Source organism: Silurus aristotelis (assembly GCF_946808225.1).
Source record: "Silurus aristotelis genome assembly, chromosome: 2".
NCBI lineage: Eukaryota > Metazoa > Chordata > Actinopteri > Siluriformes > Siluridae > Silurus > Silurus aristotelis.
The window spans coordinates 4,986,553-5,008,995 of record NC_139575.1 but is presented as its reverse complement, the minus strand read 5'-3'; the positions used below and the strand labels follow the sequence as shown (position 1 = coordinate 5,008,995).

At 39.2% G+C, this 22,443-nt stretch overlaps 1 long non-coding RNA gene across 1 annotated transcript; it reads left to right on the top strand.

The window, feature by feature from the left end:
* Positions 1 to 14,088: 14,088 nt before the first annotated feature.
* Positions 14,089 to 16,036, top strand: LOC310735953. Its single transcript, XR_014536410.1, has 2 exons — positions 14,089 to 15,251; positions 15,285 to 16,036. It is a non-coding gene; the product is annotated as an uncharacterized lncRNA (long non-coding RNA).
* The last annotated feature ends 6,407 nt before the right edge of the window (positions 16,037 to 22,443 follow it).

Here is a 22,443-nt window from a genome sequence, read left to right as displayed (position 1 = left end):
AGTAAATCCCAATCATGCAAGGAAGTTGAAATGGCTTGAAAAAAAAAGGTGGTTGGTTATCAGTGACAGGAGCAAGCTGCTATCAGGATGATGATAATTCTCTGTTGGTCGATGATCATGATTCAAATCCTTCTCTTTCAGGCTGTGCATGATGTCAGAGCTGGATCATTCATGCTGATGCTTCTTCTGCACTTGCTGTTGGGGATCCTGTTTGTTGGTCTTCTGGTGATGTTGGTGAAGTGGTTTATGTGATTAAGATGATGTCTGTGGAGTTATTGGTGCTTTGGTTTTGGTGGTATTGGTGGAGTGGTTGATGTGGTGTTTGTAGTATTGGTGGTGTTGGTGGAATAGTCTATTTGGTTTTGGTGGTGTTGAAATGGTTGATGTGATTTTGGGGGTGTTGGAGTGGTTAATGTGATTTTGGTGGTGTTGGAATAGTTTATGTGGTTCTGGTGGTGTTGGAGTGGTTTATGTGGTTTTGGTGGTGTTGGAGTGGTTTATGTGGTTTTGGTGGTGTTGGAGTGTTTGAGATGATTTTGGTGGTGTTGGAGTGGTTGATATGATTTTGGTGGTATTGGAGTGGTTGATGTGATTTTGGGGGTGTTGGAGTGGTTTATGTGGTTTTGGTGGTGTTGGAGTGGTTGATGTGATTTTGGTGGTGTTGGAGTAGTTTATGTGGTTTTGGTTGTGTTGGAGTGGTTTATGTGGTTTTGGTGGTGTTGAAGTGGTTTATGTGGTTTTGGTGGTGTTGGAGTGGGTGATGTGATTTTGGTGATGTTGGAGTGGTTGATGTGATTTTGGTGGTGTTGGTAAAATAGTTGTGTGATTTGGTAGTCATAGTGAAGTAGTTGATGTGGTTGTGGTGGTGAAATATTTGTGTGTTTTGATAGTCATAGTGGAGTAGTTAATGTGGGTTTGGTAGTGTTATTGGAGTCGTTGATGTGGCTGTGATAGTTGATGTGGTTGTGGTGGTGTTAATAAGGTTGTTTTTGGTGTGGTTTTGATGATGTTGGAGTAGATGATCTGGTTTTGGTGATATTAGTGAAGTTGGTGTTGTGGATTTGGTGCTGTTGGGATAGTGAGGATTGTTGGGTGGTTAGTGGTATACATGGAGTTGTTGGTGTTCTGATATTAGTGGTGGTAGTGCTGTTGTTTTTGTGGTATTAAAGTTTCCACAGAACACGTTAGGTTGTGCTTTTATATTGTTAAAAGCAATGCAGATTTCTGCAGCTTTCCGGTTCCAGCTGGTATTTCATAAAGAAAGCAATTTGCATACAACCAAAAACATTTACATTTACATTAAAAGTGTTTTCTTGTTCCATGCCTAGTGGTACAAAGTTTCTATTCTTTCTCTTTATGGAAGTATGTGTGGTTGTGGTATGCTGTATAAGAGACTGAAGTGTATGTCATGGAGGGTGCATTCTGCTATAATCACGCGACCTACACAGAGATTATAGCGCTCCCAGTGTTGGGTAATTACACCCCCGTTGGAACAGTAGTCAGTCTTATAGCTGACCTGACTGAGGGATGGTCCCGAGTCTCAACAAAGATGCAATCGGACTGTTTACCAGTAGAAGAGTTGGTTTTAATGAGGTTGTTGATATAGAAAGATATGTTTCCTCCTGGGAGAAAGGAGGTTAAAGAGTTGTGACTGGTATGTGATGAGTCCTTGGTTATGCTGTATGCTCTATGCAGATATATATTGTATTGAAGGTGTTTGATTGCTGGTAGTTAAGCATAAATGATATAGTTCAACTGGAGCTGTTAATGTTGGTGGTTTGTTGGTAGTTCAATTTCTATGTTGTTAATGGAGTTTTTGTTATTGTTAATTGTTATTGTTGGTGTTAGCAGAGTAGTCTTGGTGATGTTAATGGAGTTGTGTGGTGGTTTTATAGAAATTGCTGGTGTTGTGGATTTGGTAGTTTTATTGTAGTTGGTGTAAATTCTGTGACTGTGAATGGAGTTGTTGGTGTTGTAGTTTTGGTGTTAATTAAGTTTTTTCTGTTGTGAGTTTGGTTTTTAATGCAGTTTGTTGGTGTTGGGAGTTGGTGATGTTAATGGAATTGTTGGTGTTGTGGGTTTGGTAGTGTTAGTAGAGTTGTTAGTGTTGTGATTGGGCAGATGTTAATGGTAAGTTTGGTGTAGCTATTGGTCATGTAAATGGAATTGTTGGTGTGGTTTTGGTAAAATTATTGGCGTTAATAGTGTTGTGGTTTTGGTGGTGTAATGAAGATATTGCTGTTGTGAGTTTGGTGAAGTTGTTGGTGTTCTGATTTGGGGGTGTAATGGAAGCATTGGTGGTGTATTTTTGGTATTGTTAATGGAGATGTTGGTGTTATGCAATTTGTGGTTTTAGTGGAATTGTTATTGTTGGTGATGTGGTTTTGGTATTTTATTGAAGTTGTTAAGTTTGGTGGTGTTAAAAGATTGTTGGTGTTGTGGTTTGGTGGTATTAATGGATTTGGGGGGGTTGTGAGTTTAGTATTTTTAATGGAGTTGTTGGTGTTGTGATTGTGGTCATGTTAATGGAGTTGTTAGTGTTGTAGTTTTTTGTGGTGTAAATTGAGTTTTTATTGTTGTGGTTTGGTGGGTTCATGAATGCGTTCGTGTTGTAGTTTAGTACTTTTAATGGAATTATCAATGTGGTTTTGTTATTGTGAGTTTGGTGGTTTAAGTGGAGTTTTTGAGGTTTGGTGGTGTAAGTGGAGTCACTGGTGTTAGTTTGGTGGTGCAAATGGAATTGTTGATATTGGGGTTTTGTGGTATAAATGGATTTGTTTGTGTTATGGGATTGGTGGTGTTGATTTAATTGTTATTGTGGTTTTGGTAGTGTTAATGGAGTTGTTAGTTTTGTAAAATTAATGATGTTAATTGAGTTGCTAGTGTGGTTGTTGTTGATGGTTACATTATTGGTACATGGCTGTTTTTTATTGGTGTTTGGTAAACACTACTCTACAATGATAAAATAATATAATATGAGTATCACATAGATGCATTCCTAATTTGAAACAAATCACACACTGTTATTTCTTTAGCATTTTAGCTTTTTTATTGATGTGGATCTCTCAGTAGTGGGCTGTATTGGGTTTGAGATGGTGCTACAACATGAGGGAAACAGATGACACACTAACAGAATCATTTCACACTTCAATGCACTTGCTTCCAGACACACACACACACACACACACACACACACACACACACACACACACACACACACACCTCCCAAAAACATGCGATCCTGATTCAGATCGGATGTTTACTGTGAAAATATATTTTATTACTTCTTTCTCTTCTTTCTCTTAGTCAATCAAATCAAACACCATCATCAAGCTTCATGATCCACGAAGGGCATCTTGTAGAGAAAAAATGTCAATGATGACACAAGTCAATCATGCACACATGCAAATATACACAGTCTCTTAGACAGATGTTTAGTGGAGCTTTGGGCAGCTGGTGTCATTCTGAATGGAGTTAATCACACATGCAAATTACAATCAGGAGACCATCTGCATTTTATGGAAACTCTGATTACTCCATTGAATACCTGCCAAATATTTACGGTGCTAAAGGCAAGAAGCCTTGCACAAAAATCTGTAACATTCTGCATATAAACCAGACGGTTTCAAATGCAGAACACAGCAGACCATCAAAGCTCAATGCTTAATAGAAGACACTTACTTTCACCATCACAACACAGAAAAAAAACTTCTACATTACCAGTCACCAAACCTACATATGCATTATTTACTCGTCACCTACAATAAGCTACACACACATACAAACACAAACTGCAACAGCACAATCAACACCGCCATAAACCATTACAGCACTGCAATACCAACAACAACAACTAGAACAGCACTGCCAACACCAACACAAACCAAAAACTGCAATAACAGCATAACCAACACCACTCTTAAAGGCTCTGACACTACAATACTGCATCCAACAATAACAACCACAACAGCGCAGTCAACACCAGCAGCCATAACACCAACACTGCAATAACACATCCAACAATAACAAATGCAACAGGACAATCAACACGACCATAAACAACTTCAACACTGCAATACGACCAACAACAGCAGCATCACCACCAGGGCTCCAGCACTGCAATACCTCTAATAACAATAACAACCACAACAGCACAATCCACACCACCATGAATCACTCCAACAATAAAATAGCTTCAACAATAACAACAACAACAACAACAACAACAACAACTACATAAGCAAAATCAACACCACCACCACAAACCACTCCAACCATAACTATAACAATAACATCAAATTGCAATACTACCAACAACAGCACAACCAACACCAACACCCACAATGCAATACCTCTAACAACAATAACCACATCAACAGAATCATCATCACCAAAAAAAGCAAACACTGCAATTCCTTTTACAACAAGAACAACTGCAACAACACAATTAACACCACTGTAAACCACTGCAATACCACCAACAATAGCACAATCAACACCACCACAAACCATTTCAACACTGCAATACCACAAACAACAGCAAAGCAAACACCAACTACCAAAATGCAAATAATACAATACCAACAACAGCACAATCGACTTCAACACAAACCATCCCAACACTGTATTACTTTCAAAAACAATAACAACCCCAACAGCACAATCAACACCATCGCCCCATACTACAAAAAGCAATACCACTTACAATTTCAACCACAAGTACAATCTGCAACAGCACAATCCCCAATTCCATATAATCAATAACACAAATTTTGTCTTGGCAAGAAAATACAGATCCATTTAATCTGTTTGTCCAAACAGTATAAAATGTCTTGCTATAAAATATATTTCTTTCAGCTGTTTTTGGTTATAAATATATTTCATGTTTATGTTTGGTTTCAGTTATAGAGCCACGTTTTTACATTTTCACTGTACAACATAAAAAAAAATAGATTTAGTATACAAAAATTGAGTTGTGGAACATTTACAAAAAGAATTGTATTGTTTTGACAAATGCAAAATGTTAAGGCAAGAGACTCTGTTTTCTTAAATGTCTGCAAGTGACTGAAAAAACCCCACTAACAGCATAATTATGTCATATTTCATTAGAAAAAAAGTGACGCCTCAGCATGTCTTATAAAAGGAAAGAAAAAAGACACTCTAAATCACCTCTTCAAGTATCACCAGGATACAGTACGGTCCTCCTGCTGTATGTGTAAGTGTTTGTGTGTGTTATCTCTACCCACAGAGCTGTAAACCAGACACATTCACTACTATCCATTTTTCTTTGCGAGACAAAGCAACCCTGAAACAACCAGGTTACTGTCACTTTAATTGTACCTCCTGCGGCCTCCATTATCATTTAAATGAAGATGGGGTTGACGTTTCCTCCCAACATGATGATAGTTTATTACAGGCTCCCACATGACCTGTCTGGCTCCAGGAATCAATTTGTACCCGGATAAGCTATTAATAATGGCTGTATACAGTATATACGTGTCTGTTTATGTGAATAAAGAAGGAATATGTATTGTTGTGTTTCAAACTTTTTTTTTTTTTTTTACAAAAATAAATACAAACTTGAAGCATATGTATTGCAGAATAAATAATAAAGATGATTGTTGTGAACATTGTGTGATGAAGCCACATCACATTATCTTTAAGGAAATTCTCTCCCTCGTATGATTTGCATGATTTTCTTTCCCCGGGGGTACAATTTAAAAAATGCACAACAATGTGGAGGTGGGAAATTGTACGAAAATCAAACCTTCAACCTGACACAATTGATGCAGTGTATAAGCTTGAGAATTGAGATGGAGATGAAGCACTGATTCACTCAGCAGGGGGTTAATTTGCTTTTTGTGGGCAGAACACAGATCAGGCCAGAGGCTACACGCAGCCCTTTACACAGCCATGCGCTGCTCATAATTATGCAAACAGGGCGATCACACACTTCACATTCGCAATGCGGGCAATGGAGTGGAAATGCAAAGCATGTTTTTTTTCTCTATAAGACAAGGTTTCAAAGTGAAGTGTCAATCAGACCTCAATCAACCATCAGCCAAACACCAATAACTCCACCGACACTGAGATAATATGCAGCACTGGCCACATCACCATTACCACCAGCACCAACAACCCTACCAACCCCACCACAGTGATGGACAGTAACGAAGCAAATGTTATTCGTTAAGGTACTTAAGTGGCTAATTCACATATCTGTACTTTACTGAAGTATTTCAATTTCATTCCCGCTCTGTTTTGAACTTGTTCTGATCGGCGCTTGGTGTATCTACTGATCACCAACATACAGTTCATCATCAGTTCAACAGAACATTTAGAGAGGAATAAATGATGGAAGAAACTCCTGATTTTAACTTGCCACAACACCCATTGGATTATTTGTGTGAATTATTTTGTAGTTGAAACGAAGGTTTTGGGTTAACGATCATTTGAATAGAAATCAATCAGTGTTTGACTCATTAATATAATTCTATCATAATAATTCTATGATAGATCAGTGTGCTGAGAGTCACATTAAAATCTTTTCAGATAAACTGAGTTGATTAAGCAAAGGGTCTTGTGATAAAAATGATAATAGGAACATTATAGACATAATAAATCATAATATTTTGGATACTTACGTACATTTGAAGGTAAATACTTTGGTACTTTTACTCAAATAAAGGTCTGAAGGGATACTTTTAACGTAAGTACATCCTTTGTCCACTGCTGCCCCACCAAACACCACCACCAACACAAAACAAACTCTAACACCAACCAATCAACTAACATAACACCACTAAAACTATATCGTCTAGCCTACCAGCACCAATAACTCCAACAACAGTACAAAAAACACCACCAAAAACATATGAACAATTTTGTCAACATCATCAAAAGATCCACAACCTCGCTACTGATGCCATTATAACCCCAGCATTAGCCAGCATTGGGGAGGTGGTAGCTCATTGGGCTGACATTGGACTTTACAAATTCAAATCCCAGCACCACAAAGCTGCCACTGCTGGGCCCTTGAGCAAGACCCTTAACCCTCAACTGCTCAGTTGTAAGTCGCTCTGGATAATAGCAGCTGCTATATGCCAGAATTATAAATGTAAAATGTAAATGCATTAAATCTCCACTTACATGCTACCAACATCAGCAAAACCACAAGATCAACAACTTTACCATCATTTACATTTACGGACGCCTTAATTCAGAGCGACATACAATTTTGTACTTTGAATAAATCAACACTGGTTTGCTAGAATACAAACTTAAGATACCATCAGCCTAAAACTCTGTTGAGAGGAACTATAGCATTATTATTATTTTTTTAGTAATATGAACAAAGACAAAACTAACCAGTAAAACCTCCAGTAACACCACCAAAACAATACAAACCTGCAGAGAAACCACAAGCCCAAGAACTAACCCACCACCAGCACCACTGTCGCTGTGAATAACCCCACCTTGACTACCAGACAAAAAAAACGTATACCCACCAACTCCACAAACATTACTAAACCCACAACAACCCCACTAATGCCAATTCCACCAACACAGCACATTAAGGCCACCATCAACATGACCATAAACCCCATCTAACATACACACATAAATACAAAACAGAGTACAGAGACAAGCAAGCAAATGGCACTCACACAATGACACTCTCAACAGTTTAATAATATCACAGCATGAATACAACAGTCACTGTCATTAAGGGGATGCCAGCATGGAATTTCTCCCCCTGAGTTATTTTGTTTCCATGGCAACAAAATGATCAGGACATGGCTCGTTTGCCTCTCGGAGGACTCTTCCTAAAATGGGTCCTTCAAAGTGCGCTTTATCCCTATTTTTTGCTCGCTTATACAAGCACGGACACTGCCTTAGGTTGAACACACACTCATTGAATATGTTTATCATTAGGGCAATTATCACACACACACACACACACACACACACACACACACACACACACACACACACACACACATCTGCACTGGCAGCAGGTATACAGTACCTGAAATGTCACTTAGCTTGTTACTTCAATGAAATATTTAGCATAAACTGCAGTTCATATATTAGCTTGTTCACTATAATGCTAATTGATATGATACACTTTACTTACAACAAAAGTCCATAACTAGCAAGCTTTGTTTGTTTTCGTTTGTGGTTTCCCTCTATCAACAGATTAAACTGTTTTCTATAAAATATTGGTTAAAGTTTTGGCTCAACAGGTCATGAGTTCAAATCCCAGTACCACCAAGTTATCACTTTTGAGCAAGGCTCCTGAGCATTTTTCTTAATAAGGGTGTCAGTCAAATGCTATGAATAAACATAAAGCTAATTTGTGTTTTTCCCTAAATTTCTTTGATGCTAGCTCATTATTTAGTACATTTACATTTACATTTACATTTGGGGCATTTAGCAGACACCCTTATCCAGAGCAACGTACAAAGGTGCTTTGAGTCTCTAGTAATGAATAAATCTACACTGGTACGCCAGATAACAAACTCAATACAAATATAACTCTTGAATTTTACAAGCTTGGAAGTGCTAAATTAAGTATTTTAGGAAGAGGTAGGTCTTCAGTCGTCGCTTGAAGATAGTCAGGGACTCTGCTGTACGGACATCTAGGGGAAGTTTATTCCACCACCTCGGTGCCAGAACAGAAAAGAGCCTTGAAGTGTACTTACCCCTCATTCTGAGAGAAGGAGGTACCAGTCGAGCAGTGCTGGAGGATCTCAGACAGCGTGGTGCAGTGCGAGATGTGATAAAGGTCACTGAGGTAAGAAACACTGATGCTTGCCTACAAGGCCAAAAATGGACCAGCACCGGTCCATTTTTGGCCTGGTAGGCAAGCATTAGTGTTTTGAATCTGATACGTACAGCTACTGGAAGCCAGTGAAGGGAGCGCAGCAGTGGGGTGGTGTGGGAGAACTTGGGATGATTGAACACAAGTCGTGCAGCTGCGTTTTGGATCATTTGCAGTAGACAAATAGCATTTAGGGAAGACCTGCCAGCAGAGAGTTGCAGTAGTCAAGTCTTGAAATGACAAGAGACTAAACAAGCACCTGGACAGCCTGTATGGACAGAAATGGTCGAATCTTTCGGATGTTATAGAGAAGAAATCGACAAGAACGAGCAACATTAGTGACATGTCGGAAGAAGGACAGTTCATTGTCCATAGTTACCCCAAGGTTATGAGCAGTGGCCGAAGGGGAGAGCAGAGAGTCATGAAGTGTTATTTGGAGATCTTGTCCTGGAGGTGAATCACCTGGAATGACCAGCAGTTCTGTTTTGCTGGGGTTGAGTTTTAGTTGGTGAGCACTCATCCATGAAGATATGTCTGTCAAGCATGCTGATATCCGAGCGGAAGCTGTGGTATCTGATGGAGGGAAAGAAAAGATTAGTTGAGTGTCATCTGCATAGCAGTGATAGGAAAACCCATGTGAGGATGACTTCACCAATGGAGTGGGTATAGAGGGAGAAAAGGAGGGGACCAAGTACCGAGCCTTATGGGACACCAGTGGTGAGTCTGCACGGGGCAGATGTGGATCCCCTCTATGTTACCTGGTATGAGCGACCTTCCAGGTAGGAAGCAAACCATTCTCATGCTGTTCCGCAGATACCGAGGCTCTTGAGGGTTGACATTAGTGTCTTGTGGTTGACTGTGTCAAATGCTGCAGAAAGGTCCAGGAAGATAAGTACAGATGACAGCTTGGCTGACTGAGCAGCATGAAGTTTCTCAGAAACAGCTAAAAGTGCCGTCTCTGTGGAATGTGCTGCTTTGAACCCAGACTGATTAGGACCATGGAGGTTGTTCTGTGAGAGATAGACAGACAGTGGGTTAAAAACAGTGCGTTCCAGAGATTTAGAAAGAAAGGAGAGAGGTGATACCGGTCTGTAGTTGTTGATGTCTGATGGATCCAAAGCAGGTTTCTTCAAGATGGGAATGACCCTTGCTTGCTTGAAGGTAGTTGGTACATAGCCAGATGTTAATGACCCATTGATGATTGTGGAGATGAAGGGCAGGAGATCTTGTGTGATGGTCTGAAGCATAGTTGAGGGGATTGGATCCAGCAGACAGGTGGTGGGATTGCAAGATTGGATGACTTGCAGTATCTCATCTTCTGTTAAGGTTAAGAAGCTTGACAGAGACCTAGTGGATTGTCGGCTGTGTTGTGTAGTCGTTGTTGGGGAGGAAGTGAAGGTCTGGCAGATTTAGTACAACACATTTAAGGTCTAAGAACAAACTTGGCATCATTGTACAAAAAGGTTTTATTGACTTTAAGCTGCAAGTCTGTTTACTATACAGTATTATGGTACATTAAATTATCTTTAGCATTAACCAATGTTTATCTGTTTTTCATTCTCATCTATAGTTTATTCTTTATTCTATAATGCTAGTTTGTGAGGTAGCTAGTTTACTATAACAGTAATTTAGTAATCGTGTTTGCTAATACGTTATATTAGCTTGTTAGCCTGTTTTGTCTATTGTTAGAAGTACCTGACACCATTCTTTTTTTCTGGTACGTCTTAAATTATAAAGTCAGAAACTATTTTTTAAACATGTAGCAAATTTACCATGCTCAATTTGCCTGTTTGGCTAATGCAGCTTAAAAAATTTGGTACAAAATACATGATATAAAAAAAGATTCTATCAAATCAACAATCAAACCGCATACAGATTTCTTTCTGATTCAGCTCATATCACACTCATTCCTAGCAGCAAAAACCCATTCACACCATGCTAAATCTAGCAAGAATATTATTTCATTATATACGGCTTGTTTATCTGCATTCAGATCATCACAAAGCAACAAAAATAAAATGTCCTTGATGATCTGGCGAGACACTAGCGAGACACAATCTGGGACACCCAAACAGAGACAACAGCAATCTTTATTAGTTCTTAATGGGTCATGGTTTTCCATAAAGGCTACATTTTGAGCGAATACTGCATGGTATTATGGAATGAGTGTTCCAGTAGCTGATGCCTTCCAGCACTGTGTGGCTTTTATCAAAGCAGCACGAAGACACTTTTATTCCTCAAGCCTCTCCACAGTGGCCAGAATGAGGAGACACCACTATAGTCGCTTTTACCCTGAAGGCACTAAAGCAATAAGAGAACTAACCGTATGTGTTTCTGGAACAGTATTCTGGGCAAGACATCATAGAAACAATGCACACACAAAGAAGGAAAGACAGAGAGAGAGAGAGAAAGAGAGAAAGAGAGAGAGAGAGAGAGAGAGAGAGAGAGAGAGAGAGAGAGAGAGAGAGGGGGGGAAAAAAGAGATATAATGAAATGCAAACTTTTGCTTTAATGATATAAGGGTCTTTTTATGAAGTGAAGCGTTTTGGTTGCACCAGTCTAGACCTTTGTGCCTTTTGTTCCATTCACAAGGAATTCAGTACTGCAATATTTTTACTTCATTTATTGTTATTTCCTCTTTATGCCAATCAGAGATACTATAAATCCAAAGCCTTTTCTTGGAAACTTAACCTTAGATTCAGTCACTGAATCCTGAAAAGCTGGGAAACGTGATGAAAGGATTTCACTGTCCGGTGATGTACATTGCAAGTAAAAGCTTCTTTCTTAGTAGCATAAGTAGCATTCTGTAGCATAAGGTGAAATGGTGTGTGTTTAATTTAATTTATTTTTATTTGTATTGCGTTTTTAACAATCGACATTGTCTCAAAGAGTCTTTACAAAGATAAAATGGTTATAAAACAATGTGTAACTTTGTGTCATCATTCTAAATTTGTTCCTGATGAGCAAACAAGTGGCCACTGTGGCACGGAAAAACTCCCTGACATGGCATGAGGAAGAAACCTTGAGAGGAACCAGATTCAGAAGGGAACCCATTATCATCTCTGTGGCACCGATTGTCCATTCATTACAGTTAGACCATTGGCAATTAAATGCATCCTGTGGCCCTGAGCCATTTTAGCAGACTGTTAATTATAGTTCATATCCATCGTCAAAGTTTTTGTGTTGCGTTGTGTTGTATTTCATGAATCTTTAGGCTGTTGATGTGGAACCATCCTCATTCACGAAGGAATTCTTGAAGCTGTACAGTGCAAAAGAATCCATCTCACTAGACTGTCGTAAAAAGGTTGCCGATGACAGGATGTGACACGTGAGTTTTCGGACATACGCAGTAATAATCATGTTTCCGATGGAGTAGCCAAAATAACTGGGCAAATAACAAACAAACGAAGGCTACATAATGTTTTGACTTAGCAAGCTAGTTAGTTAAGTGCATTGATACAGACTGGAGATGCATGTTTTAATGTATAGTATAACGTAAATCTATGTGTACTGTATATTGACAGTATGCATACAAAGCATGAGTGCTAAAGATAGACACACTCTTTCAGATAGAGCACACTATTACATCGATAAACGTTTAACTCGATTAAAATCATGCTAGTAAAACCCACTGCATCCCTGCATTCGCACTGTCAGTATCTAGCAGACTGTAAAATAGACTGAAGTGGCACATCTCTCAATTACACAGCTCTTTAGTGGCCATCAAATCCGGTCAGGGTTGATGGAGTTAATAGGAACAACTCGCTTCTACGCCGCAAAAGGAAGCTGGAAGAGTCTTAATAGTCTTTGGCTTAACGCGCTATGAATTCCTTGATAGAGGCTCGTACAGTATGCTGCACAGCCATGACTGTGTTAACTGACAAATGCAAACACACAGTATAGAGTGTGTTCATATGCTTGTATTAATCTGTCCAGCACAGCATTTTACTGAGGACAGAATCACAAAGAGGGAGAACAAAAAGAGGAACACTGATTCAGGGTTAAAAAATTAATTTAGAAAAAATATAAACACATGGATGGGGGCCTTTTTACTTACTTTACATATCCCAGCAATGTTAGGAAGCTGGGGTCATACAGTGCCCCTAAAGCACAGAGGGTTTAGGGCCCTCCACAAATGGCAGCTTAGCAAGACGGGGGCTTAAACCCCCTAAAACTCTAAATTAATAATCCAGAGGCTTAACCACTGAGCTACCATACACCGCATACATCTATGTTCAGAGGGACAATGTCCAGCTTAAATTTCTATTAAACCTTTTTTTTTTTTTTTTCCAACTGTGCCTTGAATTGATGAATTGTGCAGATCAATCTCGAATGTCACTGATGAAGGCATCAGGCATCAGATCAACCAATAATCAACTAGTTCTCTAAATCAGGTCAAACTTAAATCTCATGAACATTTAATTGGCAACAAAACACAGAATTACAATTTCTGAAAATGGATGAACAACCAAGCAATCAATATAAATCAAATATGAAATTAAATATGTAAATTTTTGCTGCTGAAATGTATTAGATGCAATACAAAAGAAATTCAGCCTTGTGCATTTTCATTATTGTAATCCAAAGCAAAAATGTATATATTAGGCTTCACTTCATAAGAGAAAAGTGAGGCTGCTGTTTTTTGAAAGGTAACTAGGAACTAAGAGTATATAAAAAGTACAATGTATTGTACATAGAAAACCACAAAACAATCCCAGGTTCCTTTTCAGTACAGTAGCCAAAATAACTACAAATCAGGTATCTGAAAAATGTGTTCCATCACAGTTTAGTAGTGAGGACTTTATGAATTTCTTCACTGAAAAAAATGATAGCATTAGAAAAACAATTGTGGCGGTCCAACCTCTGACAGCATCTCCTGACCCAATCTCACCTACAACTCCACAACTACACTGTTTTACATGTACAGGACAGGAAGAGCTGTATGATATTATTACCAAAGCTAAATCAACAACATGTCAGTTAGATCCCATTCCAACTCATCTATTGAAGGAAGTGTTACATACAGCTGGTGAGCCTCTTCTCAATATTATTAACTCCTCATTATCTTTAGGTCACGTCCCTAAATCCCTCAAGTTAGCAGTTATTAAGCACCTCATTAAGAAACCTAATCTGGATCCAAACACGCTATCGAATTACAGACCAATTTCAAATCTCCCATTTATGTCTAAGATTTTAGAAAAGATTGTCGCTGACCAGTTATGTTCCCACTTGCAAGAGAACAATATCTTTGAAGAGTTTCAGGTTTTAGGCCCCATCATAGCACAGAAACTGCTCTAGTTAAAATCACTAATGACCTGTTTTTAGCTTCAGACCAAGGCTTCATCTTGCTGTTAGTTTTACTAGATCTTAGTGCTGCATTCAACACTATAGACCATGATCTCCTCCTAGATCGCTTACAAAATTATATTGGCATTCAGGGACAGGCATTAAGCTGGTTTAAATCCTACCTGTCCGATCGTTATCATTTCGTAGACTTAAATAAAGAGTTATCCAGGCTAATGCTAGTAAATTATGGTGTGCCACAAGGTTCAGTTCTAGGACCCCTGCTTTTCACAATATACATGCTTCCCTTAGGAAATATTATTAGAAGGCATGGAATTAGCTTCTATTGTTATGCTGATGATACCCAGCTATATATCTCATCAAAACCAGGCGATACAGTTTAATTAGCTCAGATAACTGAGTGTGTTAAAGAAATAAGAGATTGGATGACCCATAACTTTCTACTATTAAATTCTGATAAGACTGAGATTTTGTTCATCGGCCTAAAAACCAGTATACAGAAGCTCCAGCATCTCAACCTGCATTTAGATGGATGTTCTGTAACCATTATTTCAACAGTAAAAGACCTGGGAGTTATTTTAGACAGCAACTTGTTTTTCAAAAATCATATCAACCAAGTTACAAAAACAGCCTTCTTTCACCTTAGAAATATTTCTAAGCTAAGAAACATGTTGTCTATATCTGATGCAGAGAAGCTCGTCCATGCGTTTATGACCTCCAGAATAGACTACTGTAATGCATTACTAGGTGAATGTCCTGCATCATTAATAAACAAGCTTCAGTTAATCCAGAATGCAGCAGCAAGAGTTCTTACAATGTCAAGAAAATATGATCATATAACCCCAATCTTATCATCCCTGCACTGGCTTCCTGTTAAGTTTCGAATAGACTTCAAACTACTACTACTTACTTATAAAGCACTAAATGGTTTGGCTCCCATGTATCTCTCCAGTCTTTTAACACGCTACAATCTGCCACGCTCCCTCAGATCTCAAAACTCTGGACTTCTAATAGTTCCTAGAATAGCAAAGTCCACTAAATGCGGTAGAACATTCTCACATTTAGCTCCTAAACTTTGGAATAGTCTTCCTGACAGTGTTCGGGGCTCAGACACACTCTCCCAGTTTAAGTGCAGATTAAAAACATATCTTTTTAGCAAAGCCCACACATAACATACATCACATCATAACCTTGTGCTCCAGAACATCTGATCACATGCACATTATCAACTTGTACTGTTAATATCATGAACAGCAGCTACGCTAAATCCTCTCCACTGCTTCTCTTTCTCTTCCCATCCTGAGTCATCCTGAGGTTTGGCCAGCTCCGGTCATGTCCCACCTCATGAAGATTATGGACCTTTGAAGAAGTAGATGCCGAACTCGCAAACATCCCGAACCACCTAGAGACGTACCAGTGCCAATTGGATCCCACTACATGTGTGGAGTTTTAACACTGGACCTCCTGGAGTGTTTAAAGGCTCTGGTATGAAGAAGCTGTTGCTGGATCTGTGATGATCACAAATGTTGAGCTATTTTATGAGTTGCTCAGTAGCTCCTAGTTTTATAACCATAAAGACTGTATAAGACTGTAGAAAGAACATTACTTATAATCTTATACTCCAGTACTCATGATTAGTTCTCACTCTCCAGTGTTCTGTATTGTTGAAAGATTTATGATCAAACTCTTGATGTCACCCAAATGAGGATGGGTTCCCCTTTTGAGTCTGGTTCCTCTCAAGGTTCCTTCTTCATTACATCTAAGGGAGTTTTTCCTTGCCACAGTCACCACGGCTGCTCATCAGGGATAAATACACACCATTCACCTTCACTGTTGATTTCTGTAAAGCTGCTTTGAGACAATGTCTGTTGTGAAAAGCGCTATAGAAATAAACTTGACTTGACTTGACAGTTTATCAATAAAGTGAAAAATTATTGTAATAATTGATAAATGGCTGCAGTATAAGTGGAAAAGAAAGGGCTGTGATTGGAAAATATCAACTGTGACCAGGTAATAATAGCATTTGTACTTCGGGCAGAATTCAGGCCAATCTAAAGTTTCCTATGTAGAGCACTGAGATGTCACTCTTTGCTACATACTTTCATAATATATGTCTCAAAACCACATAGAAAAATGTTTAGAACACATAACACAGAAATATCTATATAAGGAGACTACAGTGAAAGATAAAAGATGCTGGTGAGTGAAGTTCTTTTAGCTGCTATTACAGCTGGATTAGCAAAAACAGATACTATGTCAGTTCCACAGAACAAGTTGTATCTGTAAATGGATAAAAATGTTGATTTTCAGTATATTGCTTGCTTGTGTACAAGAAAAAGTTTTATACTTATTGCTCAAATGTAAACATTCAGTGTGTGTGCTAGTACTGGACACACATATTCAATTTGCTTAGTTTTTTGGCACAGCATCTGTGAATTGATGAGGCTGTCGTTTTTATTGTAAGACACCGTAAACTATTGTTTTATTTCATTATTAAATCCTTTCAGGGGAAATTAGCTTTACAGATGGTGAAAGTGTAAAGGAGCCAATTGGTGCTGATCTTGGGGGGAAAAAAATGATTTAAAAAATACACCAAATATATAACTTTAAATTTTATGTTATGCAAATACAGGTCATTAATTTACCAGGAAGTGCTGGATTTGGGGTCAAATTTATTAAATCTGGTTTTCTGAGGAAAAATGTTGGGCTCAAGCTAGCACAAAACAGACTGAAGATATACAGACAGACACATAAATAGCCAGGAAAGATAAATGAAAATAAAGCAGATACAGCGATTTTCACCATCCCTCACTCTGTAGTTCTCTCTCTGCTTTATCCCAGCTATTTATCTCTCCTTCACATTCTCCATCTCAATCCAAACCACATCATCTGTCTCCCCGCTTCCTCAGCCACCTATTCTCCCTCATGTCTCAGTGGATAGATCGCAGTACTTCATCACTACTGGAGCTGGAGAAGCAGAGCGAGACAGAAGATTCCTGATCTATAGCTGCACAGCACTTACATTCAGTTTACACCAATTCCCTTTCAACGCTTTTAACAATGAACATTGCCGCAGTGAAAAATGCAATTATTCAATTTAGGATATACATTTTAATTGAGTACATGTATGCCTATAAATTTATTAATAATAAGCGAGCAAGATACACTGATGGCAAGGTAAAACTCCCAGAGACAATATGAGGAAGAGAGAGAGGCTTTTACTCTTCAATATCAACACAATATCAGAAAATTCTTTATTTATTTATCCAAGCTTGTCTGGAAACTGAGGTCAGAGCACACTGTCAGCCATGATACAGCACCTCTGGAGCAGACAGGATTAACAACCTTTTTCAAGGGCCCAAGGAACCCAGCCATTAGGGTTGCACAAGCCAGTGCACTCTTAGTGCCTGGATAAATGGGGAGTGTTGCGTTAGGAAGGGCATCCAGTGTAAAATTGTGCTAAATCAAATTGAATCAGAAATTCATACCGGATCAGTCGAGGCCCTGGGTTACCAATGACCACCACAGGTATTGTTAGCCAACAGGGTACCGGTGGAAATTGAGCTACTGTTGGCCGAGGGAGGAGAAGGAGAGGAGGAAGACGTCTACAGAGACAGCAGCGAAAGAAGAATTAACAATTGGTGATTGGGGCAGATTTCAATGGGCATGTAGGTGAAGGGAACAGAGGTGATGAGGAGGTGATGGGTAGGTATGGTTTTAGGGAGAGGAATGTGGAAGGGCAGATGGTGGTAGATTTTGCTAAAAGGATGGAAATGGCAGTGGTGAACACTTATTTTAAGAAGAAGGAGGATCACAGGGTGACGTATAAGAGTGGAGGAAGGTGCACACAGGTGGATTATGTTCTATGTAGGAGATACAACCTGAAGGAGATTGGAGACTGTAAGGTGTTGGCAGGGGACAGTGTAGCTAGACAGCATCGGATGGTGGTCTGTAGGATGGTTTTGGAGGTGAAGAAGAAGAAGAGGAGAGTGAAGATTGAAAGAAGAATAAGATGGTGGAAACTGATGGAGGAAGACTGTAGTGTGAGATTCAGGGAAGAGGTCAGACAGGGGCTCGATGGTGGTGAAGAGGTGCTGGATGATTGTGCAACTGTTGTCCACGCATTGAAATTATGTGTGTAGTTTTATACTTCCTGGCCATGATGTCACCCCACCGGGGACGGCCCGTGTCCAATTTTGTCCGTCTCGTTCCCTTCAGAGAACTAGGCTTACATACGTGACCTAGGGATGGTCTTCATGCGATGCTGATCTGACTTAACATTTGAACCCATGGGGTTTTAATTCGGATCAAGTTTATTGAAGTCTGATTCGTCAGCATATCAGCAATATGAGAGTGGGCTATATCCTAAAGTGAGATACTGAATGAGTGGTTAGAAAGAAAACTTTAGGTTAATATCATGATATCGCTGATATTATGAAGTGAGTAATCTCACAGTATTGCTCTTCTTGCCTATCCCACACAGAGAAGAGATATGCAGAAAATGAGGAAACGGTAGGTGCTTGCGTTTTATATGCAAGGAGGCAGGACTCCCTGTTTGCTACAGTTATTGGACTGGCATGAACGGCAGACGTGGTGACATTAGTGCTTCCACATTCAATCACTCCTGGGGCATTCCCATATTGAGATACCTCACTTCATGTTATCAGAGAACTAGGGTACTTCCTTTTCTGTTTAAATGGTATTAGTATCCTTGACCTCTATAGCCTTCAAGATAGATAGATAGATAGATAGATAGATAGATAGATAGATAGATAGATAGATAGATAGATAGATAGATAGATAGATAGATAGATAGATAGATGGATCGAAAGATCCATAGGTCGATAGATCCATAGGTCGATAGATTGAGAAAACTTTGAAATGAAAATTCTTTGCATATTAAATGTACACAGCAACGAAATGCAGTTTAGCATCTACCATAATTGTACATACTGCAGATAAAAATGCTAATATATGTATGCAGCATATGTAAGCGGATTAACAAACAGCAAATAAATATAAAGGTTCAGGTAGTTAAAAATTTGCATAATCTGTTGATTAAGTACAACAAATAAATATACAGGCTCTGGGCAGTAGAGAATGTGTTAGAGCTGGTGAATACTAAGTACATTAGAATAAATATAAACATAAATATGGATCAGTGTTGGGCAGTAACAAAGTAAATGTAATTTGTTACTGTACTTAAGTAGTTTTTCCACATATCTGTGCTGCTCCAGTATTTCTGTATGGGGAGACTTTTGCTTTAACTTCACATTTCTTCTTCTTCTTCTTTTGGCTGGGTCCCTATAATAAGCTCATTTCTAATCTTGTCCATCGTCGTCACTCCCAACGAAAACCTCAACATCTTCAGCTCTACTACCTCCAGCTACACCTCCTGTCTTTTACTCAATGCCACTGTCTCTAAACCGTACAACATCTCAGGTCTCACCACAGTCCTATAAACTTTCCCTTTCACTCTCACAGATACTCTTCTATCACAAATCACTCCTGCTATCACTCTTCTCCACCCACTCCACCCTGCCTGCACTCTTTTCCTCACTTCTCTAACACACTCTCAATTACTTTGCACTGTTGACACCAGAAACCTAAACTCATAGACGGTTTAATCTCATTTGCATGTTCGCTTCAATTATTATATCATGTCACTGTCAATTAACTTAGTCGGGACTAGGAGTGTGCACCCTCTGCCTGGAGAAGTACCCTCACATAAACTTAGGAAAAGGAGAGGCAGAGGTTGTATGATGTCACGTCAGTAAAGTATGGTGGCCGAGAAGTGCAAAATACATTAACAAATCAGAAAACAAATGAACAAATTAGAAAACACTAACAAATCCGAAAACAAAATAACGAAGAAACTCCTGACTGTTTGCATGATTTTTTTTATGTTGATGAAAAGAAGGCTTTGGGCTCATGATAATTGTAATAGATATCAGTCAGTGTTTAACTCTCCTTTGCACACTTTGGCACTTGGGACAAACTTAAAGAACATTTTTATTCATTCTTTATCATTGCATTATCTGTGTAAAGCTGCTTTAGGACAATGTTCATTGTTAAAAGTGCTATACAAATAAAAATATCTTTTCACATAAACTGAGTTGGTTAAGTTGTGCCAAATATGATAATAGGAACATTATAGTTATAATAAATCATAGTACTTTAGAAAAGTACATTTGAAGGCAAACACTTTTGTACTTTTACTTAAGTGAAAGTTTAAAGGGACACTTATACATATATATATATATATATATATATACACACGCACGCACGGACAGACAGACAGACAGACAGACAGACAGACAGACATACTTATATATATATATATATATATACGCACGCACGCACGCACGCACGCACGGACGGACGGACGGACGGACGGACGGACGGACGGACGGACGGACGGACGGACGGACGGACGGACGGACGGACGGACGGACGGACGGACGGACGGACGGACGGACGGACGGACAGACAGACAGACAGACAGACAGACAGACAGACAGACAGATAGATAGATAGATAGATAGATAGATATGATGATATCCTTATGGTCAGGTCTCTGTATATGTAGATATACACCAATCAGGCATAACATTGTGACATTATAAAATTATGACCATTGAGTGAATAACACTGATTATCTCCTGTAAGTGAGTGGGATTTTAGTAGTTAGCAAGTGAACATTTTGTCCTCAATGTTGATGTGTTAGAAGCAGGAAAAATGGGCGAGCGTAAAGATTTAGGTGAGTTTGACGAGGGCCAAATTGTGACGGCTAGACGACTGGGTCAGAGCATCTCCACACCTGCAGCTCTTGTGAGCTGTTCCTGGTCTGCAGTGGTCAGTATCTAACAAAACGAAACGAAACGATCATCATTGATGTATGTAGGGAGCGAAGGCTGGTCCATGTGGTCCAATTCAACAGATGATCTCCTGTAGCTCAAATTGCTGAAGAAGTTCATGCTGTTGATGCTCGACGGGTCACGACTGTTTCGGGAGCAAAAGGGGGACCAACACAATATTAGACAAATGGCCATAATGTTATGCCTGATTGGTGTAAATGTATATGCCGATTGAAAGGGCCCTATGTAATATTAATTATATGCACTTGTGTTTGCTTGTCCTTGACAGATTGTCTGATTTTTAATTACATAGGATATGAATATGTGTGGGAAAGTGGTAGCTCTGTGGTTAAGGCTCTGGGTTACTGATCAGAAGGTTGGGTGTTAAAGCCAAGGTATCACCAAGCTGCAACTCTTGGGGCCCTTGAGCAAGGCCCTTAACCCTCTGTGTATCATTACTTACACTGTGCTCTGGCCACAGCTTCTTTCATCACTGGGATTTTCAAAGAAAGTATTTCATTCTGCTGTAAAGTAAATGTGACACTTAAAATGCACCTTTCTTACCTTCTTTCCCTGTAGGCCAAATCTACAGCAAAAGATGGGAGGTGGTGGCTCAATGGTTATGACACTAGAACTCAAATCAGAAGTTGTGAGTTCAAATTCCTGCTCATTAGTTAACGGTGTCTGCCAAATGTCATACAAATGTAAGAAAATATAGAAGTCTGAGTTACTTTGGGGATGAAAGTGAACAAATCTGTATTAAACATGTTAAAAGAATTCCCCCCCAAAAATAAAGAAATTTAGAAAACCAAATATTTGAAACATCAGTTCACAGTGAGGATGACGAAGTCCAGCGTCGAAAGGCATCAGACGGCGTGAAGAGAAAATTCTACACAAAGCAAACAATTCAAGAGTTTCTCAAAAGCTCGCTGTCAGAGCAGAAGAATGAGGACGAAGGCAGCGAAAGACGGAAAAACAAATCAATCCGTCTTGAAGGAGCGAAGCGCATGAACACAACGTTCACCAAAATCCAATACAATTAAAGCGCCTCATGTGTAAACGTGTCGAACGCCTTTAAGCGAGGCTCTAATGCTCTCTTAATCGAGTTCTGTCCAACATCATCGCTCAGCTCTCAATACTCACTTAATGGTGATGGATAGACGTGCATGCGCTTAAAGCAACAGAGCAGCCACACAGGAAATTTACATCATAATTTTCCCCGCTTACAGCAAACACATTCCATCAGCCGTGACATGTTAAGTGTCTGGAGTTGGCTTCTGTATGCTGAACCGAGGCTATGAAGCTAATGATTCTATATCAAAATTATAAAACTCTATAGGCAATAGCTTAAGCATCGTGTAATCACAGTGGTGGACGAAGTACACAAACTATGTACTTGAGCAAAAGTAGAGAAACACTGAGTAAAATATCACTCAAGTAAAAGTGTCCCTTTAAATT